Raw genomic sequence first — 15,735 nt, forward strand, 5'->3', positions numbered from 1 at the left:
AGGCAGTCAAAACAACTTGCCTCTAAAACTTAGCTAACTCATCCATGCATTAAATATTCACTATTTACATCAAGGAAGCTTCTAGAAGGGTTAAGAGAGATTAAATCTATCAATGTGCCATGAAAATTATCCATACATCCATCATTTACAAGTACAAATGATCAACCAAGGTAAAAAACAGAGTTTGCAGGCCTGAAAAGTCAAAACTGGCAATTTTAGCTCGAGTGGTCGCGCCCCCTGCTCGAGTGGTCGCGCCCCTTTGCAGCACTTTTTGAGTGGGTTCCAGTTGTCCAAATCAAGTGCAAGATGGCTCATTGGAAAGCTCTGTGTGTCTACTTTCCATCCCAAGTGGAATTGTTGGATTTGGAGTTGATTTGACCCCTCAAAAGTCAATTCTCCCAAGGTCACTTTCTGCAACTCAAAAAGTGGGCAGAAAGTCAAAATTTTGATGTATTTTGAGCTTTTGGAGGCCCAAATCTCAAAATCAAGTTGACCCCAAGTATAGGTAATTCTAGTTTTTGCATGCCCTTTCCAAAATTGTCAACTTTTTTTGATTCTGAGCAGTCCTCCCGAGTGGTCACGCGCGGGGTGAGACCACTCCAATGGCCAAAACCTGTAAATTGCACAAAAAATTCACAAATGAAAAAATTTTCTCCAAATTTCTTGAAATTTGGGCTGGGAGTCCCAAATAAAATACCATGCTCAGTCAAAGAGGCTTTGGCCAAAGTTTGGAGTGGATCGGGCGTTTTCCTTCATTTTTGTGCTTTGGCCAACCGTCCTTGGAGCACCTTCGTTCTCGTCGGTATTTTTGACATTTCTCTCAAACCATGACACCTGTGTAAAAAGTGAAAGAGGTTTTTCTTCCTTGGCATGTTGTGGACAAAAACCTCTCTCAGTTTTGCAAACTTCATCTTTGATTGCTCAGAAACAGCTTTTGAGTGAAACTTGTCCTGATGTGTGAAACAAGGAATTTTGTCGAAATGGAGCGAAATGAAGGGGATAGAGGGCTTCTAAATTCTTGGGGAAATTTTTGGGAGTGGGGAGGGATGTTAGGAAGCAGGGGAAAGTGGAATCTCAGAGATTGAGTGAGGGGAAGGGGTCGAAAAGGACAAAACACAGGCCAAACCTAGAAAATTGCCAGGTTGTAGCTAGAAACTAGGGTTTGTGCAAAAATGAGGAATTTGGCGGATCTAAGGGATGGGAAGTGTTTGATAAGGTACTTTAAGGATAGGGGAAGGTGTATGAACATCAGGAAACAAGTTTTGCCGGTGATTTGACCGTCCAAGAGAAATTGCCTTCAAAACCCTAGGAGAGGGAAATGACCTTGCCTAGGTGCAACTGAAGCATGAACAAGGTGTAAAATGACTCATTAGACACTGACATGATAATGACAACCCTACGAATGATGATAAACTCAGCTGAATGGTGACATGGACTGACATTTGGGCAAACCCTAGACCTAATGCCTAGTGACCAAATTTTGCTTGAAGACTCACTGAAATGACAAAATTTGACCTTGACACTTCAAAATCACTTTGTAAGAGCACATTTGATCACTGTAGGAAGGCTGGAAAGACTGACACTAACATTGGCTCCAATGGGGATGGTAGCTCCTTGGAGGTGCCAAGAACCTTAGACCTCTGGGAGAGCAGACCAGTGCCTTACAATCATTGGGCAATGGAGTCATAAACTCAAGCTGAAATGCAAGACTGAAAACTGACACAAACTAACTTAACCACAAGGCTAAAAATTGACTCATAAAGGACTCATGACTCAACTAAAAACTGACTCGATACTTAAACACACTCGACCAACTGAAAATGATGCTCAAAGTGGAGCTTATTCATCAAAACCTACTCTAACAGTTTCATTCATCACCTGGTCAAGTGAAATGAAACAACCAATGTAACCAAGTAAGTATCTCATCTGTTGTTTGAAATCTCCGCAAGTTCTCACTTATGACCAACAAGAGAGAACTACTGAAAGACAACTCCCATGACAACTTAGAAACAGATCCATTGAATGATATAAATTCTCTATCCGCCTCCAAAAACATTGCATAAGGATCTTGAAATTCAAGCACACTGGAACTTAGCTCATCCAATGGATTACTTCTCTTTTCCTCATTACATGAATGCAAACTTTGATCTGAGCCTTGTGATGAGACCTCTGCTGAAAATGACAAAGAAACTGACTGTTGTATCAATTTCATATCAGCACATGTTTCAAGCTCACATGTGGTCAATGGAGAAAGACTTTGACTGCAAACCTCATCCAAAACATCAACAATTGGATCATGAAAAACTTGAAAAGACTGCTGTAATGTATCCATTGAAAATGCATGACATCCTTCTAGATGTTCATCTTGTTCTTGAGAGATTTTATGAGAATTCTGCCTTATAAACTGAAATGCTTCAAAACAAAAGGGTATAGAATCTTCCTGTATCATCAAATCGTCTATTTCGGCTGCCATACCTTCATCTGTAATCTGCCCTTCAAGTTCATTTGGTGGCTGCAAATCTGATGTTACAGGCTGCTCAAGAATTTTGTCATCTGTCTCATCCTCAACATTAAATGATTTACTATGCAATCTACCCTTCAAAAACTGAATTGATTCAAAACAAAAAGGTAGGGAACCTTCTTGTATCATTTGATCAAATATGTCAACTTCCATGCCTTCATCTGCAACTTGACAACCAATGGCATTTGGGGGCTGCAAATCTAAATATGAGAAGTCTTGAACAAGGTTTTTATTGCCCTCAAGATGGTCTAGATCAAGACTTGTTGAAAATTGATTTCTGATTGCATGGAAGTTGTCTCTGATGAACTGACATGAATCAAAACAAAAAGGCAAAGATCCTTCACTTACTTCAAACTTTGATGCACTTTCCTCATCATTGTCATAGCTGATATGTGATGGCTGAACATTGTTTTCGAGCTGCTGAAAATGAACTTCCTCCCACAAACTAGCTGTTGATTTGTCTGTAAGATTAGCTTCTGTTTGGAGAACATAATCATCGTCATACTCATCAAAATGAGGCAAATCATCACTATAAAACACATCATCAAGCGTGCATGTTATATCAATAGATCTCTCTTCTCTAAGGTGATCTACAAAACAATCATTATCAGATCTATGACAACTAGGAAAAGAAACAAAATGTTTTGGATCAGCAACTTGTTCTTCTTCAATCAGCGAGCCTTGATCTTGAACATCATAAGCATTTCTTGCATTGATCTTGTACATCATCTCTTCCACTGCACTTACCAAAATATCAAGCTTCATCTCTAGAGATGACGATTCTTCCGGATCTATGTTTTTCATCTCTTCTTCTTTCAACCTTGCCCTTCGGATCAGCAGATGAGCCTCTACACTTACTGCACTGTTTTGCATCTCGTGAAGTGTTGCAATATCCCTTTCTCTCAGCTGAAACTCCATCTCCGGATCAAAGGCGCCTGGGTAGTGCAAGAGAGCAGATCTAGGAGTAGGTCTTATATCAACTGGCATTGAATAATAAACTTGATTAAATCTGGCCGAAAACTGTTGTACTGTCTCACCTGGCAATCTTTTCAACTAGTTATACTCTTCTACAATCAAGAAAAGGTTCTGCCCGATCATCCACCTATCGAGAAAAACTTTGACAAACTGCTGGAAATCTGAGATGCTCGCATCAGGCAGGGCTTTGAACCAACTCTTCACTTTGGCTTGCAAAGAAAGAGCAAAAAGCCTTATACTAACATCTTCATCATCAACTTCAAAAAGATCTAGAAAATTCTCAAAATTCTGGACATGTTGCTTAGCGTTGACATTCTTGCATTCACCATCAAACATCGGCAAGTATAGATCATAGTTTTTGGGGAAAGCATGAAGAACAGAAGGTAAAACAAGAGGTTTATACCGATCTAGAATTTTACAAGGTATAGGGGTATGTACAGCAGGTATAGAATCAGACTTGGTCTTTTGAGATTCATCAATTTGAATATGATCATCACAAAATTCGGAAAAAGGATCTTGATCAAGCTCAAAGGCATGCAAATCATTGGTATTCACGATCTTCAAAGGGAAAGAATCAACTGTAGGCCGAGGATCTCTTCTCAAATACAATATACTTTGCAAAGCCCTTTTTACATTCTCAGGAAAAGAGGAGAAATAATTTATAACAAAGAACAAAATATCTTGGATGAAATTCCAACTTGAGTACTTGATCTGTCCATATTCTCCTTTCATGTTTTTGCTGGTCGGGATCACCCTCCAGTGGAGTCTTTGGATCTGATCTTGAAACTGATTTAGAGTCGCCAAGTGAATGATTTCAGCCTGTCAAGTGTCTGATCGTTGTTCACCATCAACATCAGATCTGAATTTGATACATGTCCTGGCGTAAAATGCAATCGAAGTGGTCGTATTCACAAGCTCACGGAGATTGACTGAAGCAACGTTTATCTACTAACGCTGATGTAAAACAAGAGCGTTTTCGAAGGCTTTTGACGTAACTTCAGGCTCCGTCTAAGACTTATGAAACAAACACATCAACCCACAAACAAGTTTGTTCTGCCCAGTATGGTCGCCAATATGTTAGCGCTTGAGATTTCACCCTAGGCTGAGGAAGGTAAACCTTCAAGGCAACATCAAACCATTTCACCTCGTAGCTAGCCCTACGGGGTATGAGAAGGCTCTCTCCGGTCAAACTCGGTAGATCTTTCAATAGGATGAGCTGACCCAATTAGGAACACTGATATTAGGCTAGTACACTGATACGGAGCGTTGATTTAAAGTTTTTAGGGTTTTTGGTGGCAATTGGAGGGAGTGCAATTCAGGGTGTGGGGATTGAGCTCAGTTTTTGCAGGTGGGTCTTTGGGGCAAGGAAGGAGTTTGTGCTGATGCCTTAAGCTGAGATGGATGATCAAGGAAGAAAGAGAGGGAGCTAAAGAGGGCAAACAATGACTTTGAATCCTCTTTAGACAGTGGAAAACATAAATATTAAACAAAATTGAAAGCTGAGCATGGCATGCATGAATTCAAACTTTATCACTTCTTTTGTTTAATTAGCAGCAATAGAATAAGAGATGGAACACATAAACACACTTACAATGACAAGTAGGAAACAAACCATCAACACAATAATCCACAAGAATCCACAATGATGTCTGCAAAACCCTGGCCTTCCTTTTCCTCAAATTGCAGAGATACAAGTAAAATATACAATAGAGCTTCTCCCTCAAGAGTGCAACCATGAAAATGAGCAAGAGAAGGCATAATATAGACCATCTAACTCCTTTCCCCACCTCTAGGGGTCGAGCTCAGCTTCCTAGGAGCAGTTTGAACTAATTCTAAACTTAGCACTAGATAATAGGCAGTCAAAACAACTTGCCTCTAAAACTTAGCTAACTCATCCATGCATTAAATATTCACTATTTACATCAAGGAAGCTTCTAGAAGGGTTAAGAGAGATTAAATATATCAATGTGCCATGAAAATTATCCATACATCCATCATTTACAAGTACAAATGATCAACCAAGGTAAAAAACAGAGTTTGCAGGCCTGAAAAGTCAAAACTGGCAATTTTAGCTCGAGTGGTCGCGCCCCCTGCTCGAGTGGTCGCGCCCCTTTGCAGCACTTTTTGAGTGGGTTCCAGTTGTCCAAATCAAGTGCAAGATGGCTCATTGGAAATATCTGTGTGTCTACTTTCCATCCCAAGTGTAATTTCTAGATTTGGAGTTGATTTGACCCCTCAAAAGTCAATTCTCCCAAGGTCACTTTCTGCAACTCAAAAAGTGGGCAGAAAGTCAAAATTTTGATGTATTTTGAGCTTTTGGAGGCCCAAATCTCAAAATCAAGTTGACCCCAAGTATAGGTAATTCTAGTTTTTGCATGCCCTTTCCAAAATTGTCAACTTTTTTTGATTCTGAGCAGTCCTCCCGAGTGGTCACGCGCGGGGTGAGACCACTCCAATGGCCAAAACCTGTAAATTGCACAAAAAATTCACAAATGAAAAAATTTTCTCCAAATTTCTTGAAATTTGGGCTAGGAGTCCCCAATCAAATACCATGCTCAGTCAAAGAGGCTTTGGCCAAAGTTTGGAGTGGATCGGGCGTTTTCCTTCGTTTTTGTGCTTTGGCCAACCGTCCTTGGAGCACCTTCGTTCTCGCCGGTATTTTTGACATTTCTCTCAAACCATGACACCTGTGTACAAAATGAAAGAGGTTTTTCTTCCTTGGCATGTTTTGGACAAAAACCTCTCTCAGTTTTGCAAAATTCATCTTTGATTGCTCAGAAACAGCTTTTGAGTGAAACTTGTCCCGATGTGTGAAACAAGGGATTTTGTCGAAATGGAGCGAAATGAAGGGGATAGAGGGCTTCTAAATTCTTGGGGAAATTTTTGGGAGTGGGGAGGGATGTTAGGAAGCAGGGGAAAGTGGAATCTCAGAGATTGAGTGAGGGGAAGGGGTCGAAAAGGACAAAACATAGGCCAAACCTAGAAAATTGCCAGGTTGTAGCTAGAAACTAGGGTTTGTGCAAAAATGAGGAATTTGGCGGATCTAAGGGATGGGAAGTGTTTGATAAGGTACTTTAAGGATAGGGGAAGGTGTATGAACATCAGGAAACAAGTTTTGCCGGTGATTTGACCGTCCAAGAGAAATTGCCTTCAAAACCCTAGGAGAGGGAAATGACCTTGCCTAGGTGCAACTGAAGCATGAACAAGGTGTAAAATGACTCATTAGACACTGACATGATAATGAAAACCCTACGAATGATGATAAACTCAGCTGAATGGTGATATGGACTGACATTTGGGCAAACCCTAGACCTAATGCCTAGTGACCAAATTTTGCTTGAAGACTCACTGAAATGACAAAATTTGACCTTGACACTTCAAAATCACTTTGTAAGAGCACATTTGATCATTGTAGGAAGGCTGGAAAGACTGACACTAACATTGGCTCCAATGGGGATGGTAGCTCCTTGGAGGTGCCAAGAACCTTAGACCTCTAGGAGAGCAGACCAGTGCCTTACAATCATTGGGCAATGGAGTCATAAACTCAAGCTGAAATGCAAGACTGAAAACTGACACAAACTAACTTAACCACAAGGCTAAAAATTGACTCATAAAGGACTCATGACTCAACTAAAAACTGACTCGATACTTAAACACACTCGTCCAACTGAAAATGATGCTCAAAGTGGAGCTTATTCATCAAAACCTACTCTAACAGTTTCATTCATCACCTGGTCAAGTGAAATGAAACAACCAATGTAACCAAGTAAGTATCTCATCTGTTGTTTGAAATCTCCGCAAGTTCTCACTTATGACCAACAAGAGAGAACTACTGAAAGGCAACTCCCATGACAACTTAGAAACAGATCCATTGAATGATATAAATTCTCTATCTGCCTCCAAAAACATTGCATAAGGATCTTGAAATTCAAGCACACTGGAACTTAGCTCATCCAATGGATTACTTCTCTTTTCCTCATTACATGAATGCAAACTTTGATCCGAGCCTTGTGATGAGACCTCTGCTGAAAATGACAAAGAAACTGACTGTTGTATCAATTTCATATCAGCACATGTTTCAAGCTCACATGTGGTCAATGGAGAAAGACTTTGACTGCAAACCTCATCCAAAACATCAACAATTGGATGATGAAAAACTTGAAAAGACTGCTGTAATGTATCCATTGAAATCACTATCAAAGCTTCAAAGTACTCACGGTTCATACATGCCTGAGAGCTTAACACCTCAATCCTCAAAATGCCAAGTGTTTTCCACTAGGCAGCCACCTGTAATTTATAGGCATTTTCAAATTCAAATCCGACTGTTCCCCCCAAAATTCATTCATAAATTCTAGATTGGAGGCATACTTTCACGGATCTCACCCTTAAATTCCGACTTAAATGCACCCCCCACTTCAGTTAGCCATTTTCCCACTGTCAAGTCATGACCAGTGACCATAACAGTCACATCCTAGCTTCCTTGTGCTGTCCCTTCTTCGATAGCACAACTCCCCACATGTTTCTCCTGGCACTGTGACATTCCTTCATTCCACGCAGTTACCCAATTGTTCAACTCCACAACCTAAGCAGTGTAGTTTATAGTCTTGCACCTCCTTTCATCTGCCTAGAGCACTAAGACTCTACTTCCATCATGTATTCATCTAGCCGGATCGCCGGTGTATGGCTTCAATCAGCTGCCATTCACCCTCCCTGGGAATGGCTCTCCTTTCAACTTTACCAATTGAATTGTTCCACCATTGGGAATCTCCTTGATGACATAGGGCCCTAGCCAATGCATCCAAAATTTTCCTGGAAATTTATCAAACTTGTTGTCATATAATAGAACTAAATCATTTACTTTGAAGGTGCACAGTTTGATGTGCCGATCGTGCCATGCCTTTTCTCGCTTCTTTTGAACTTGCTGATGGAATCTAGCTAGAAACCTATCCTCTTCAAGCTCTGTAATTTGTGCGAGCCTTTCCTCCTGGGCTCCGTGATCCACCATTCTTGTGAATGTTGCTATGCGCATACTAGGTACAATGTATTCCATCGACATCATAGCTTCTACACCATAAACTAGTCTAAAAGGGGTTTGTCCAGTCAACTTCATGCAAGTCATTCTATAAGCCCATAGCACCGCGGGTACGTGCACATCTTGGTCATTTCTTTGTGTATTGCAAACCTTTGTTAGTGCATTCTCCATTATCTTATTAACGCTTCTACCATTCCATTAGCCTGTGGGTGATATGGCATGCTCTTTTGATGGTAAACCTGAAACTCTTCTGTCATCGCATTGATCGTCTCATTAAGAAAGTGTGTACCACGATCACTCATTAAAATTTTGGGACAACCAAACCTTGTCAGTAGGTACTCAAAGATAAATTTTGTTGTTTTCTCGCTTGTATATTCCTTCACAGGCTGCGCCCCTGCCCATCTAGTTAGTTACTCAGTCACAATGATGATGTACAGTGCACCCGTCTTCTTTCCTAAAGGCTGAATTGGTCCCACAAATTCAATCGCCCACTTCTCAAAGGGTTGTAATGATATCTTTGGATTCAGAGGTAGCTCATCCCTACACGTAGGGTCTGCCAGTCCGTTGTCATGTGTTGCATGTCCTACAATACGCTTTTGAATCCTTATGCAAGGTCGCCCACCACAAACCAGCACGTAGAATCTTCTGCGTTGTTGCTTTTCCTACATAATGACCTCCTGCAACTCCGCCATGAGCCTCAACGAGGATGCTGTTTTGTTCAAACTCTAGCACATAATGTTGTAATATTTCATCTGATCCCATTTTGTACAAGCACCCTGTAATGATAGAAAAGTCTGCCACGCGCACCACTAGTTCCTTCTTATGTTGGCTTGTATATCCTTCCGGAGTCGTACCTGTCGTCTGGAAGTGTATAATATCTTCAAAGTGGTTGTCTGCGACACGCACTGCAAAGAGCTGCATGTCAGGTAGTCCTTACTCCAAATTAGTAGGCTCTTCTTCAGTTTCAATCTATGACAGATGATCCGTTCCTACATTCAATCATCCTGGTTTCAAAATGACTTCAAAATCATATTCTTGGAATAACAACATCCACCTACATATCTTTACACCCAACACAGGCTTGTTGACCAAGTATTTCAATGCAGAATGGTCTGTATAAATCTTAAAAATGTCTGCCCAATAGATAATGCCTAAACTTCTGGAGCGTGTACACTTGTTGATGCCTCGAAAATCGCTGTAACAACATCGGGGATAACCACCCGGTCCGGACCTTAGTACAACTGTTTTTCCGTTTGAAACAGTGGCTCCGACTGGGGATAATGGGACCAGTTTCCCAGAAGTGGATAAATGGGATGGATGGATGATTATAAACTATGCTAGCGACGAGCGAATAACTAAAACTATCAGCAAGAGTATAATAACTATGATCTATCCCGGGAACTTATTGAGCTCTAAAGCGTGGCGTTAGGTGGTCTGTGTCTAAAGACAGGCATATAGATGACTCCATCTTTAAGGCATAGATGTTAATTCATTGAAGACTGCTGTGTCTAAATAGTTAAACAAAGCGATTAAAACAAAATTACCACACTTTATCATTCATATCATTGTCACATGCATGATTGAAAGGAAAGGCACATCGTAAAACATCCAATAGTGGAATGAATAAAGATCTGCTGTTATAGCACATGCATATAATCAATAATAGCAAGAATAATCACGTAACAATTCATATAAGAGGAATGAATCCAGACATAGATAGAAATACCATATGAGCTGCTTGACACTCCCAAATATAAATCGCTATTTGTAGTTCTTCCTTCAACGCAAAAACATCCTCAACAACGACAATAGTGCACAATTTCGTAAAGAAGCTTCCTTGTTAAATTAATAACAATTGGCCCAGTTTCATAAAAGAATATTGACTGAAGCACAATAGTGCAAACTTCAGTCTATTAAGTCTGTTACAAAACTTTACGACCCTTTCCAAAACAATGAAAGGGTCTATAAATACTAAACTAATCTAAATATCTAATAAACAGAAATCCTACATAATTGGCATCAATAAATATTGATCCTATTTCCTGGAGCGATCTGGCAATCGGTGACATAATTTATCAGGTAGGCTGCTTGCCTTTAAACCTGAGCTGACTTGTCGCAAGCATTGGCTCAACTTCGGGTGGTTTGTTGAGAAGCGAACTAAGCTGGGTAGCATAGGTGGCATCCTTAATGTCGGGAATTATACACCCGATAGCATATGTCAAACACTTAAGGGTGGCTCTCTGTGTGTGGGGCTTAATCAGGAAAAGCCAGTATGCATCGAAGGTCAAACTGTTAACCCCAGCGATTAATCTCCCCTTTTCCTCCAAGTCAGGATAACACGTTTTCTCCAACATGTTTGTTGTTGTTATCTTTCCTGGAGTACACTGGGAGATCATATTTGCCAAGTAGAGAGTGTTGTTAACTAGATCGACTAGGTTGCTGGAGGTTGATTTACACCTTGAAGCTGCCCTTTCTGCTTTGTCTCGGTCAATTCTGCCTGTAGTGCAAAAATTTCTTGGTCCTTAGTCTTCAGTAGAAGACTTACCTCCGATGCCTTGTCGATTGTTGCTGCGGAATAGGCTCCTGCATACTTTGACAGCTTTGTTAGGTCATCGGAGGGGTCCAATTCCTCCTTCCATACTACATTACCCGTGACTGTTTGCTCTGGAAAGATTGAAGGTTGATCAGTCCTTCGTCTTTTCCTTGATCGCTTTACAACTGCTCTATGTCTCGGGCTGTAGAAAACATCCAGGGGAGGAATATCTTCTACCTGAAGAACGATTTGGTCAGAGGGGTCCTTTGGTATTACTTCAACATCCTTAGAAATGGGTGGGCCGCTGGTTCCACTTAGAACCTGAGGTGAAGTGATGTCCTGTGTGTCATTTGTCTTGGAAGTGTCCCCATCTTTTGAACATTCCAATCCACTGATGATGGAATGAAATTGCTGCCATTCTTGAAATAGTTTGGGGTCTATGGTAGTGTCCACATTGACATCGGTGGTGGTATGTTTCTCCTTTTCTTCTTGGGACTCTTCTCGTTCTTTTTCCTGCTCTTTCTTTTGCCTTTCCTCTTGCTCTTTCCTCTGTTGTTCCTCTTTATCTTTCCTCTGTTTCTCCTCGTGTGCTCTCTTCTGCCGTTCTTCTTTTTCTTTTCTCTGCCTTTCCTCCTGTTCTTTTTTATGGTCCTTTGTTACCACCGGAGGTTCCTTAGATTGTTGCCGAACAGGCCCGCTTGATGAAGTCGCTGGGGTTGTTGCTAGTAAATCTAGAGGCAGAGTTTGCAACCTCTGTTCTCTAAGCTTATTGAACTCAGTCAGCCCTTCATCATTATATTTCAATCGAGCAAGTTCTTTAGCTTGACCTATTGTTTCGACTGAAACGAATAGGTCGTCAAACCAATCTTCTTTGTGCTCAAATTTTGTCAATTTGGCCTGTTCTAATGCATTGTAGGCAACTTTCTTTGGATCATATGGCCTGTTTGGGATAGTGGCCAGAGTTAAAGATTGAAGCTTTGTGGCTTCCTTTTCTGCATGTTTGAGATCATGCAGAGTATATACACCACACCTGAAGGGAAAAGAGGGCCATCCCCTCTTCTTTTCTTTCTTGAGAGTTTGTGTAACACTCTTAGCCGTAATCTGATAGGCGATTTCTCTTGCTAGCAGCTTGTCTGGTATATACAAAGGGAGAACATGTGGGTCGGCTTGGCTAACGAAAACTCTTATATAGGTAAATCTCTCCTCCCCGAACCAACTTGCTACCACTGTTATATCAAACGAAGCTTGATAGGAAATCTTGGGAATGGGTTTGTCAAAAATAGAATAGTGAATAGGCACCATAAAGCCATTGCAGACTTGGTACAGATGGTGCTTATAAGAGGTCTTCCATAGTTTCTGATGGTATATGTGGATGGTCGTGGGATCTTGTGGCGTCCACCTCCAGCCGAGCACAGGGAATTCAGAATTGAAACATAGTGTATCTAAGATATATGCACTATAATAAAATGGGGGAATTTTCCTTTCTGTGACGATAGTCTGATGTCTAAAGTCACGGACAACTTGTGCTAATTTGTCAGAAAGGATGGTGGCCCAATCCATAATTATACCGTTTACAGCTGCCTCCATTAGAGGAACCATCTCTATGGTAAAATTAGTAGAGTCATGCAATCCCCATAATCTACACATCATTATCCCCGCATAGCAATAAGGAGAAGCCAGAGAGTCGACTAAGTACTTACCCGAAGATTTGTGCTTGTGTTTGGCTAGATTTTGTCTCCAATCCCAGATGGGTTCGGATTCAACTTCATTTTCATTTGCAAACTTCTCCAGGAATGCTTTATTATATATCTTCTCTGGCTCGGGCAAATGATACATTTGTCTTAGATCATCTGGCCTGAACGATCCGAAGATTCTCCCATCTCTAGTGTTGAAAGTTCTGTCCAAAATTGGGATTTCTTGAATCGCCCACCGCACTACATCTGTGTATGGTAGAATTTGCTCCCTAGCCGCTATTCTGTGAAGGAAAGAGTCGGCTAAATCTTTGAGAGTACAATCAGAATTGCGAGTAGGATCTGCAGTAGCTTCTATTACTGTCTTTTATGGTTGTTCGGCTTCAATGAGATTATAAGTGCCTTGCCAAGTAACTCTGGTGAGGCCTGTGCAAGTAGTATCGGAAATTAAGCCCTTTTTCTTGTCCACCAGAGCTTGACCTGCTGTTGATGTAGTGGAGGCACCTGCGGTCTTCTTTGATTTCTTCCCCATCTTGTTTGAGTTTTCTCTTTCGGATGGATTCTGCACAGGGAGACAAATGTGCGTAATACAGAGACAGTAATGAAAACTTGCAAGTAATGAGAACATATGCATAGGTGAGTAATAAGGAATTAGTCTTTAAAAATAGGCGCGGACACAATCCATGGAAAGATTTTAAGAATTATGATATCATTGATTGGCCATTTAAAACCTGTCATCCCTTAAATGCCCATTATATCGTTATTCGGCTGAATGATTCACTTAAGCGTGCAGTGGGCGTTTTGGCAGTTGAGTGCAGGTAAATGGCTGCTTAACCGACCAAGCTTTAAATATGAATGATTTGCGATATCCCATCACTTAACGGCTTTTTATTGAAAACTGCGCTTTATCGCATCGCGTCGGGGGAATGAGGATTATAAAGTGCACATATAGTGTATCGCCGATAGCCGATAGCGATATCGGTTTGCATCGGGGGTATGACTTGTGCGCCTTAATGATGTGCATTGGATATTGCCGATTGCCGACTGCCGATTGCATCGCATCGGGGGAAAAGCTTTGAGCATATTAAGACTTAAGTGAGGACTACCGCCGATATCCGATCGCTAATTTCGCATCGCATCGGGGCTAATGGCATGGGGCGCTTTTAAAATGTGCATGAAGTTTTTCCGATCACCGATTGCGGTATCACATCGGCGGAAATCAAAGTGTCGTTTATTTATATTTCTTATGTCATTGCGATATGCGATCTTGCGATCGCTTTATCGCAACGACAAAGATTTGCCTTATTTCTTTAAATGGATCTTTTTTTTTTAAAGGTTTTATAAAATGAGTTGATTTGATTATCGGACCTTTTTGAACAATAAAAGTATTGATACCAATTAATCTTTAAAGGGACCCATTTCATATGTTAATATTTATAAATAAAAATGATATGAAATGGGGGGTTGTTGTAGAGCACAACAATTGGCGATTCGCTGGAAGAACCAGTTATCTCTGTCAAAAATAGAAACACTTAAGCTTTTTTTCAAAAATAGATTTTCAATCAAAGGGGAAAATTCTAATATAACTAGATTTCTATGTATTCTGAGGAAAATGAAACTATTTTGTTGACTTCCTCTTTTTTAAGAAAATAAATACATTCTGTGTTTAAAATAGGCCTTTATTGGTTTATAATGATAAAATAGAATATCTTTCCAAATCAGCTTTTATAATAAACTTCTCTGTCATAGGTAGAGCCTCTGCTACCAGCAAACATCTATAGTTTCGACAGGGATACCTTTTAACCATGTGATTGTCCATTGTCCCATCCAATTAAGAGTGTTATTAACAGAATGAATTCAAAATATGTTTTCATATTTTGTACTTTATTTCCTTTTCTGTTGTTGATAAGATAAAAAGCCATTGTCCTGGTTTGGTGGCCAGCTATTGACAATGCCATTCACTGGTAGTAGTCTAACTGAACAAGCTGGCTCGTGATGAGACCCCTTGTCTTGTAATTTCAAGCCATTACCCTGTTTTGGTTTGCAGTATTGGTAATGTCAGATAAACTATTTCCTTATGAACATGGTAAGCAGGCTTGTAATAAGACCTCTTATCTTTAATATCTTATATTTTAGAATTACACTCTGAATAATCATAAAATTTGGTGAATGGGGTGAACAAATTTCTCCTTAAGAGTAAATGGATGACAGGGTGAGAGTTGAATATGCTAAGATTGGATTGATTTCTATCTTGATATTGATAACCTTTTGAGACCAATTTGAAAACAGAAAATGATTTACAATATTTCTATGCTTTGAGAGGAGTTGACAAAACTTGAACTGTGGTTTCAGAATACAATGATATCTAATTTCCTAGAAATTATCCTTTTTTGGTTAAAAGTTCTATTATTTAAAAGCAAATGTTCATACTAGTTTTGTGGGATAACTTTTTCAAACACAGCAAAAGGTCAATGGAAGATATCTCACAACCTTATTTTCTAAAAATCCTACAAACTACAAAATCCTACTGAAATGAAAGGAGAAGGGGTTACCTCCTCAGTTAAAGAATTTCTTCAAGATAAGGCCATTAATAGGGAGAGAATCTCTCAAACCTGATAAATCTTGCAATATAAAGGTTGAATGGCCTATCTTCTCACAGATCTGAAATGGCCCAAGCCACAACTTCTGGAACTTGGAGTGTTTACCCTTGTCCTCATGGGCTTTGTCCCATTTCAGAACTAAATCACCGACTTGGAATTGTTTTGAACCGGACGAGACTGAATCAAAAGCTGCTTTGATGACTTGCTGATGTTTGGCATGGATAACCTTGGCTTTTTCTCTTTCCTCCTCTAATTTTAGAATCTGGTCATGTCTAAACTGAATAGAAGAGGAAGGAGTTTCCTCAATAAACTGTACTAGGGCTAAAGAAGGAATAACAAGATTTGTGGGTAGGATTGCTTCTTTTCCATATACAAGATTAAAC

The sequence above is a fragment of the Pinus tabuliformis genome, chromosome 9 (assembly GCF_031772625.1).
Source record: "Pinus tabuliformis cultivar Carrire ecotype Pingquan chromosome 9, CPIR1, whole genome shotgun sequence".
Classification (NCBI taxonomy): domain Eukaryota; kingdom Viridiplantae; phylum Streptophyta; class Pinopsida; order Pinales; family Pinaceae; genus Pinus; species Pinus tabuliformis.